The following is an 8,069-nucleotide window of genomic DNA, read 5'->3' as shown; positions in this document are numbered from 1 at the left end:
AAAGCCATAATTTAATGGTTATCACAAATCTCATTATACCAAATGGCAGATGTGCCGTCATGGACAATCTTGTAATATCTCATAGGTAATGGAAGCCACCAATGCAATGAGCATTTACTTTCAGTCTCAATACCCAGATGTGTTGCAAGATTTGCAGTGAACGTTGTATTGTCCAGCGATGGTGGTATAGTGATGAGCATAGCTGCCTTCCAAGCAGTTGATATGGCTTTGATTCCCAGCCAGTAACTTTCTTTGAGTGACGTTACTTGCTTTGTTTGTCAAGAAGTAACCAGAAAGGTTACTCTCCCAACCCGGTTTGATAAAAATTTTGATCTTGGTTATATCGCACAAATAAGGGAACATAACAATCAATCAAGCTGCCTCCATGAGGATCCACAGACATAGACATGTTCCACCACCTGCAATTAAGCCTGTCTCCTCAGCTTCTAGGCACCGCTGCATCACCTCCTCTTCAGCTGGAGAGTTTACATCTGCGTTTGTGAGCTCACAGTTTTATGCCAAGAAGGGTCTGGTCTCTCCCTCTTCCCCAGATAACATTCTCTCTGTGTTCCAATCCATATGCACTGAAATCCTAGACTCTATTGCCCCTTATCGGATTAAAGCTGTTAAACCTAAGGCGGACCCCTGGCTAAATGACACCAAGTGGGCCCTCAGGCAACACTGCAGACAAGTTGAACAAAGATGGAAAGACAATCTACATGTGACACTGGGTGTATTAAGGGACAGTCTATCACATACCAGAATGCTGTGAAGGTGGTGAAGATGCAGCATCTCTCTTCTGTCATAGCTAGCAATTGCCACGAACCTAGATTGTTATTTAATACTATTACTCCGTCATAAATCCATGCACCTCTGCTCCACACATGTGTCAATTAGTACATGTGAGAAATGTCCTGGTTATTTTATTGACAAAGTAGCATCTATCTGGGAAATTACCAGTGCTAATTTTAAGGTCTTTTTATCTGCTTCTCCTACACACTCAGCTGTGTTTGAGGAATTTAAGCCTGTGTTGAGGTTGTACAACACATGAAACCTACCAACTGTCCCTTAGACATTGTCCCAGCCAGAATGGTGAAGGAGGTTTTTAATAGCACCATTGGGGCGAGTCTTCTTACTCTTTTTAAGTTAATTGCTAAGCCTGTACTTTGTTACTTTTACTTGAGTAAAGAAGTTAAATCAGTACTTCTACTTTTACCAGAGTATTTGTTAACACAATTATATGTACTTCTACTTGAGTACGGGCAGTGAGTACTTTTGCCATCTCTGATGGTGGTTGGTATGCAGGTCACTTGATGTAATACAAGCAAATACATAAGGCCCCACCCAACAGTTTTGTGATACGTGGCGTGCAACTGTATGTCAATGATCAAGCTTGTTGCTGTGACCAAGAAACCACCAGCAAAATGACTGATACATCATCAGTTCCGGAATTTTCTTGAATGCCAAATATTTGAAATCAAAGTCAGAATCCAAGTGACATGTAAGAACAGTACAATGCACGTCCAGCTTCTACATTTCCGCATGAGTCAGCTTCCTCAATTTCTGAGTAACAGGAAAATAGCCTGATAAGCATACATGTGCAGCTCAACTTCAAAAAGCCATAAAGCAAATGTTTGTGGCTTAAAGATCGAGCTCCCGCTCATAGAATGTCCAACAAGCGCAGTCTCTGTGGCGCAATAGGTCAGCGCAGTCGGCTGTTAACTGAAAGGATGGTGGTTCAAGTCCACCCAGGGACGTTTGTAGCTAACAAAGAAGCCAAAGGAGAAAAGAGGAAAGGAGTGCCGGACCTGTTATTGTTTTTAGGGAGCAGATTTACAGCTATACACTTTGTGGCTCACACAGTGGCTAACCTTTGTTGCCATCAAAGATGCTATTTGGACCTCCAGAAACTTGCTGGTAAGAAAGCACAAGCAGATCCCCCCATGGATGTGATCAGGATGGCTGCAGTATCTAAGTAGTATGTGTTTTATGATTGTACTTTTGTTTTTGAATGGTACATGAACATATTTTAAAGAGTGGTTTTATATCTGTGCTGCGAATTTTGGCAAACTGTTTTGATCACTTGAGGTATTTCCGTGTAGTCTTTGGTCTTGGACAGTTACCTTGCAATCTAAAACAGTAAATCCTATTGTCTCTAGAACAATAGTTGGCAGTTGGAGGAGTAATGGCTCTTTACAGTGAATATGCAAAAGAAGATGTTCACAAATTCAGTCCAGGTAAATGCTCAGCCCATATTCACACAGACCTAAACCTACTCACTTAATGCTGGTTACAATATTCTAATAATCAACAATGCCAGCGAAAAATGAAAAAGTGTGATAATTTTTTAAAATAAAGTATTAGTAGTTTTTAATAAAGTATTGGCTTTTTACTTGCAAAGTTTTTTTTTCCATAACATTAACAAGCATACCGTTAGTTATGGTCCCTGTGTCTATCAGGAAGTGCAGGTAGTGTGGCCGAGTGGTCTAAGGCGCTGGATTAAGTCTCCACTCTCTGGAGGCCTGGGTTCAAATCCCACTCTGCCATTTGCATATATTACATAGCTGGAAGGCAACCAATGTGGTCTCTTACAGCTGTGTCATTTGGCCTGAACTGGGTGAAGTAACTAGAATCATCCGTCAATCACCTTGCTGAGATTGTTCCTTGTTAACCTGAGGTTCAATGATTGGTGAAACCTTCCTTTCCAGCACTTTGGAGTAGAAAATCAACAAATGATTGTGGTAATTAATCGTGATCTCCATATTGATCAAAGTAATTGTCGTTATCATTTTGGCCATAATAATGCAGCTCAAAGAGATTTTATCAAACCAGGTTGGGCAAGTAACCTTTCTGTTGACTTCTTGTAAAAAAAAGCAATTAACACAACTCAAAGAAAGCTACTGCGATGGCTGGGAATCGAACCCAGGTCAACTGCTTGGAAGGCAGCTATGCTCACCACTATACCACCATCGCTGGGCAATGCATTGTTCACTTCAAATCTTGTAATACATCTGGGCATTGAGACTGAAAGTGTGCTCTATCACTGAGCTACAGCCCCTGATGAGTCAGAAATTCCCTTCAGGGGGTCCTGTGTTTTCACATTCACAAGAATGGGAAGTGCATGAGTATGTGATAGCTCCCTTCGATAGCTCAGTTGGTAGAGTGGAGGACTGTAGAGGCATAAAGCTGAAATCCTTAGGTCGCTGGTTCAAATCCGGCTCGAAGGATCTGCTTTTTCCAAAGTTTCCTTTCGGGGATCAATAAAGTATTTCTGATTCTGATGTAGAGATGGACAGACGACCCAAAAGAATAATATTTCTTGCCGGGACATAACAAGAAACAAAAAAAAGAGTTGCGGTAGACAGAGTTAAGCCCTGACAAAATAGAGAACTACAGACAAAAGTTGTGGAATAGTGCCAAGTGTGACCAGAACAATTGAAAAGTACAACCGTTTACTTTAAGGTTTGTACTATAAAGTACAAAAGTGGATGTGGCCTAAATGCTGGAATAGCGCCACCTATCGAATGATGTCCCAAATTTTAAACTTGGCCATTCCTCGTTAGTATAATGGACAGTATCTCCGCCTGTCACAATACTACAAGGACTCAAGGAAGTCCCGGAGAACGCGTTGGACTACTCATGAGGGGAAAGTGGCCCTTGGCTCAGCCTGTGTTCAGCGTGGGAGAAGAACTCTTGATCCTAAAAGGGAATATTGTCAAGCGATGGAAAGAGTACAACTCCTGGACATGAACAACACGTCTCAAGGCGCAGCAGTGTGTCAAGTCTGGGCACCTTAGAATTCCTTTTATGGTCTTTGCAGATAATTTGGTTCTGTTGGCTTTATCAGGCAGTGATCTACAGCGCCCACTGGGGTGACTCATGAGGGGAAAGCGGGCCTTGGCTCAGGCTGTGTTCAGCATGGGAGGAGAACACCTGACCCTAAATGGGAAGGCTAAGACCCTAAATCAGGCTTCCAGTAGAAGGCACAACTGAGATTTTTTATAATGTGATGTGTCATTGGTTTGCTACCAACGCTAAGGTTGCCTTTCATTGTCGGCAGGATTTGGACCTTTGTGGGGAGACCCCAATGGATTTCTAGTCCAGTGCCTTAAACACTCGACCACGACGACTCAAAAAGTGGTGATAAACCAACTGCTTGGAAGGTAGCTATGCTCACTACTACACCTAGACAATGTGATATTCACTGCAAATCTTGCAACCCATCTGGGCATTGAGACTGATTTTTGCATTAATTAACATAAATGCAAGGAGGTCACGACATCCCACAACACTGTGCTATACAAATTTGCCAGTTAATTTACCAGTTAATTTAAAGCATTTATTGTTAGAAGACATTCTTTAATATAGCAAATAATGTATTCACATCTCTCTTTGGCCTCTGTCTCCCTGCTGGTCGTTGGCTTTGCCGTCCTTGGTGACCGCTCCGTTAGTCCCTGTTAAAAGAACGTTAACACAACAAAAATATTTACATTATGAATGATATAACATGACGTTATTACATGGAAAACTACTCAGACACGTTAGCCTTCGTTAAACGTTGCTAGTGAAGTTAACTCGGTGCAGTGTTACCTCCCGTACAGATACAACCAGTGATAACACACCAACTTTCTAAATCTCTGCTAACGTTACGCATATGCGGTAACAACATATAAAAAGAGATGAACATGCCACCGTACTTCAACTTTACAAAGACAGCAACCTAGCTAGCTAACAGCCTTATGTTAAATAATAGGTTCAGTTAGCTAACGTTAGCTCGGGGTGTATCTACCTAATTATTATAGGAATTTGTACAAGCATTAAAGCGTTAAGCTTAAATATTGATGTAAATATTAGCGGTGATAACAAATGTACGGCACACACTAAAGATACTTACATTTAAATTATTATTTCACCGTCAGCGATGCCGCTCGAACTCCGCTTAGGTCCGCTATTATTATTTTCAACGAGACGGCAAAGGCCCGCGATACACATATGCATCCTTCTCTGTCATGGGAAATTTTCTGAATGAAGGACTCCGTCCTTGGAGGAATTCGGAGGATCCTCGAAATTGGAACGGTCCTTCGACGGACGTCGATGACGTAGCGTCCTCCTCCTGGCTTTGGAGGATCCTCCGTGACATTAAGAAACGGCTGCTAATTCATCTGCTCCATCCCAACAAAACAGCGCAGTTTACTCTTCCACAAACATTCATCCAGTGTTTTGAAATGCCACAAAAAAATTCAATGACACAAGCCCGCAATGACGTGCACTTGATAGCCTGTTCCATTGTACATTTTCTCCAAATGCCATGGAGGAACACTGACCTACTCCTGAAGGATCCTTCCTTGGAAGGACTAGTCTACCAAGGAAGGATCCTTGACATTGAGAAACGGGACAGATACAGATAATGCTGTACTCGCTCATCCCTACCAGGTACTTTAGATCAAAGGGTAAGATCTGTAAATGTCTCTGATAAATTGCAATTCTATTCTCATACACAGTATTATATTTTTTATGTTAACAATACATTGCAGTTCTAGTGTTATTTGTGGTCGGTTCTGCTGTTATTTTGCGCCATTTTCTTCTTCTTGTATTTTGTTTGACGCCCGGTCATACTCTCTTCACAATGTGTTGCTCACGCATTGTCAGAGCGGTAAAAACTTGTAAGTTATTAATCCTTCATCCATTTGAATTTTGTAAAGAAAAGTTTTGCATTGTGATTTACTTTATTATTCTTGTTGTTCGCACATGGTATTTCTAAGAGCTCCAACTGTGAGAATGTGTCAAGCTAGAGAGCATGCAAGTTAATGGAGGGAAACTCGTTGATTAGCGCCCTCGAGAGCGGAATAAGGTACGATTAATATGTGAATATGATTAATATTTCAATGTTTGTGAATCTACATTGAAACATTTTTACTTGTGTTTCTGTAGTTTTCACGGTGTTCATGATACAAATGGTGCCTGGTGCTCCTTAAGAAGAAGAATTAAAGTGACACCTGTTTGAAACTCTCTGCGTCTGAGTCCATAAATCCGAGGGGCCGCTACAAGATCTTCAATCTTCTGAGGTATGATCCCATCCGTAACGTGCCATAACTGCAGTCTTAGGATTTCTGGATGGGGCCGTGGCTGCTGTTATGTGTATAGCTGTAAATCTGCTCCCCTTTCCCTCCTTTCTCCTTTGGCTTCTTTGTCACTCTTCTTTGCACTCGGTCCCACTTGGACCCCCACAGGAAATTAAAAATGGCTCGTTCCAGGTAAAAAAAAATCCCTTTTCAGGGTGGGATTCTCGTCAGTTGATCTGCGAGTTTATGTGAATGTTTTGCAAAATCTAAAGAAATACCCTCCAGGGGGTCCTGTGTTATCATATAAATAAAAATGAAAAGTGCGTACATATGTATTAGGTCCCTTCGATAGCTCAGTTGGTAGAGCGGAGGACTGTAGCGGTATAAAGTTGAAATCCTTAGGTCGCCAGTTCAAGTCTGGCTCGAAGGATCACTCTTTTCCAGAGTTTCTCTTTCCCCCCCAAGTAAAATGAAAAAACACTGCAAAAACCTTTCCACCGTGTGTTCATTTAAATATGGATACACCTACATGTAGGGCTACGAGATTGCAATATAAGCCTATATATTAATATTAGGATTATAAATAAGTTAAGGATGCATAAAATAAATAAACTTCAACTGGGATTTTTTTTTTTAAAGGGATTTTTTTTTTGCTAGCTCTGGAGGGAACTACTAGAATTGTTGGGCCCTTGTAAATTACAGAGTGTGGTATAGACCTACTCCAACTGTGAAGGGTCTCGAGATAACTCTTGATACTATATTGATACTATAAATTTAATTTAATTTAATTGAGTCAGTATGGACTTGGGGTGCAGCATGTAACAGGAGAAGGAGAAGTCATCAGTTGGGCCTGTGCCTCGAGGAATGGGGCTATTAATATTACTAGGAGGGGTGGATTAATTTAGACTAACAAATTCTCCATCACCCAGCCAGGTTTCAGTAAAACAAAATAAATCAATATCATAATCTGATATTAATTCATTCATCATCTTGCTCAAGGTGAAGGATTAAAGACCCAGGTACTTTAACATCAGAGGGTAAGGTCTTTAATCTTCTGAGGTATGATCCCATCCAGAACCGTGCCATAGCTGCAGTCTTAGGATTTCTGGATGGGGCCGTGGCTGCTGTTAGTGTATAGCTGTAAATCTGCTCCCTAAAAACAATAACAGGTCCGGCATTCCCTTCCCTCCTTTCTCCTTTGCCTTCTTTATCAAATCTTCTTTGTACTCGTTCCCACTTGGACCTTACAGGAAATAAAAGATGGCTTGTTCCAGGTCTAAAATCCTTTTCTGGGTGGGATAAAAACAGAGCTGATGAGTAAAAGCAAAGGTAAAATCACTGCCTTGATGATTAAAACCATTGCTTCTAGTGTTAGTCCTCTAAGTCTCCAGTATCCTACTCTCTGACTAACTTTCCCTACTGTGTCTGGCCAATTTGGTTCCCACACCCTTCCCAATGAAATTTTTTGATCGGCCCTGGTCACAGTCAGGGGAGTCCTGTTGTCTCAGTCGCTGTCCACGGCCCATGAAAATCGTCTTGCTTCTGTTATTTAGCTGCTGTTAAGACTCTGAGTCTAGTTAAGGATAGTTCAAAGAAGTACAAAAGGCTCGGCCAAACAGCAAAGCCCCCAAAATAGTTTCAACTCATCAGCGTTCCCCTCCAAGGAAGTCTTTAGTAAAAGGCAAAAGTCTTGTGCATTATGAAGAGAAACCAGAGTGAGTACAGCCGTCTGATCGAGAGCAGCCGAAAACCCTAGTGGACCCAGTCCAAACCATCGCGGTAAGCCTCACTGGGTGTCCAAACTAAAATGATAAGAGGCAACTTTGTAGACTCCTTACTGATGTTTATATCTGTACTCACAATGCCCTGTTTTAAAACACCAGCTAATCACAAGTGTTACATGTGAATAATCAATGTGTGAGTAATCAGGAAGCTCACATAAAAGATAGTGGCAAGGAGCAACCACATCTACCAAATGTTTAACTTTACAACCCGTGAGCTGTTGGT

At 41.4% G+C, this 8,069-nt stretch overlaps 4 non-coding genes across 4 annotated transcripts; 2 read left to right on the top strand and 2 right to left on the bottom strand.

Annotated features, from left to right (window-relative positions):
• Positions 1-2,901: 2,901 nt before the first annotated feature.
• On the bottom strand, positions 2,902-2,973 carry trnag-ucc (transfer RNA glycine (anticodon UCC)). The gene has a single exon. It is a non-coding gene; the product is annotated as a tRNA-Gly (tRNA).
• Positions 2,974-3,139: 166 nt separating this feature from the next.
• Positions 3,140-3,227, top strand: trnay-gua (transfer RNA tyrosine (anticodon GUA)). Its single transcript is given in 2 exon segments — positions 3,140-3,176; positions 3,192-3,227. It is a non-coding gene; the product is annotated as a tRNA-Tyr (tRNA).
• A 3,177-nt stretch (positions 3,228-6,404) lies between these two features.
• On the top strand, positions 6,405-6,492 carry trnay-gua (transfer RNA tyrosine (anticodon GUA)). The gene is given in 2 exon segments: positions 6,405-6,441; positions 6,457-6,492. It is a non-coding gene; the product is annotated as a tRNA-Tyr (tRNA).
• A 1,175-nt stretch (positions 6,493-7,667) lies between these two features.
• On the bottom strand, positions 7,668-7,781 carry LOC116677080 (U5 spliceosomal RNA). The gene has a single exon (XR_004328923.1). It is a non-coding gene; the product is annotated as a U5 spliceosomal RNA (small nuclear RNA).
• Between the last annotated feature and the right edge of the window lie 288 nt (positions 7,782-8,069).

The sequence above is a fragment of the Etheostoma spectabile genome, unplaced genomic scaffold (genome assembly GCF_008692095.1).
Source record: "Etheostoma spectabile isolate EspeVRDwgs_2016 unplaced genomic scaffold, UIUC_Espe_1.0 scaffold00004342, whole genome shotgun sequence".
NCBI classification, from domain to species: Eukaryota; Metazoa; Chordata; class Actinopteri; order Perciformes; family Percidae; genus Etheostoma; species Etheostoma spectabile.
Note: the sequence above shows the minus strand (reverse complement) of the source record. Positions and strands in the feature narration are given on the sequence as shown.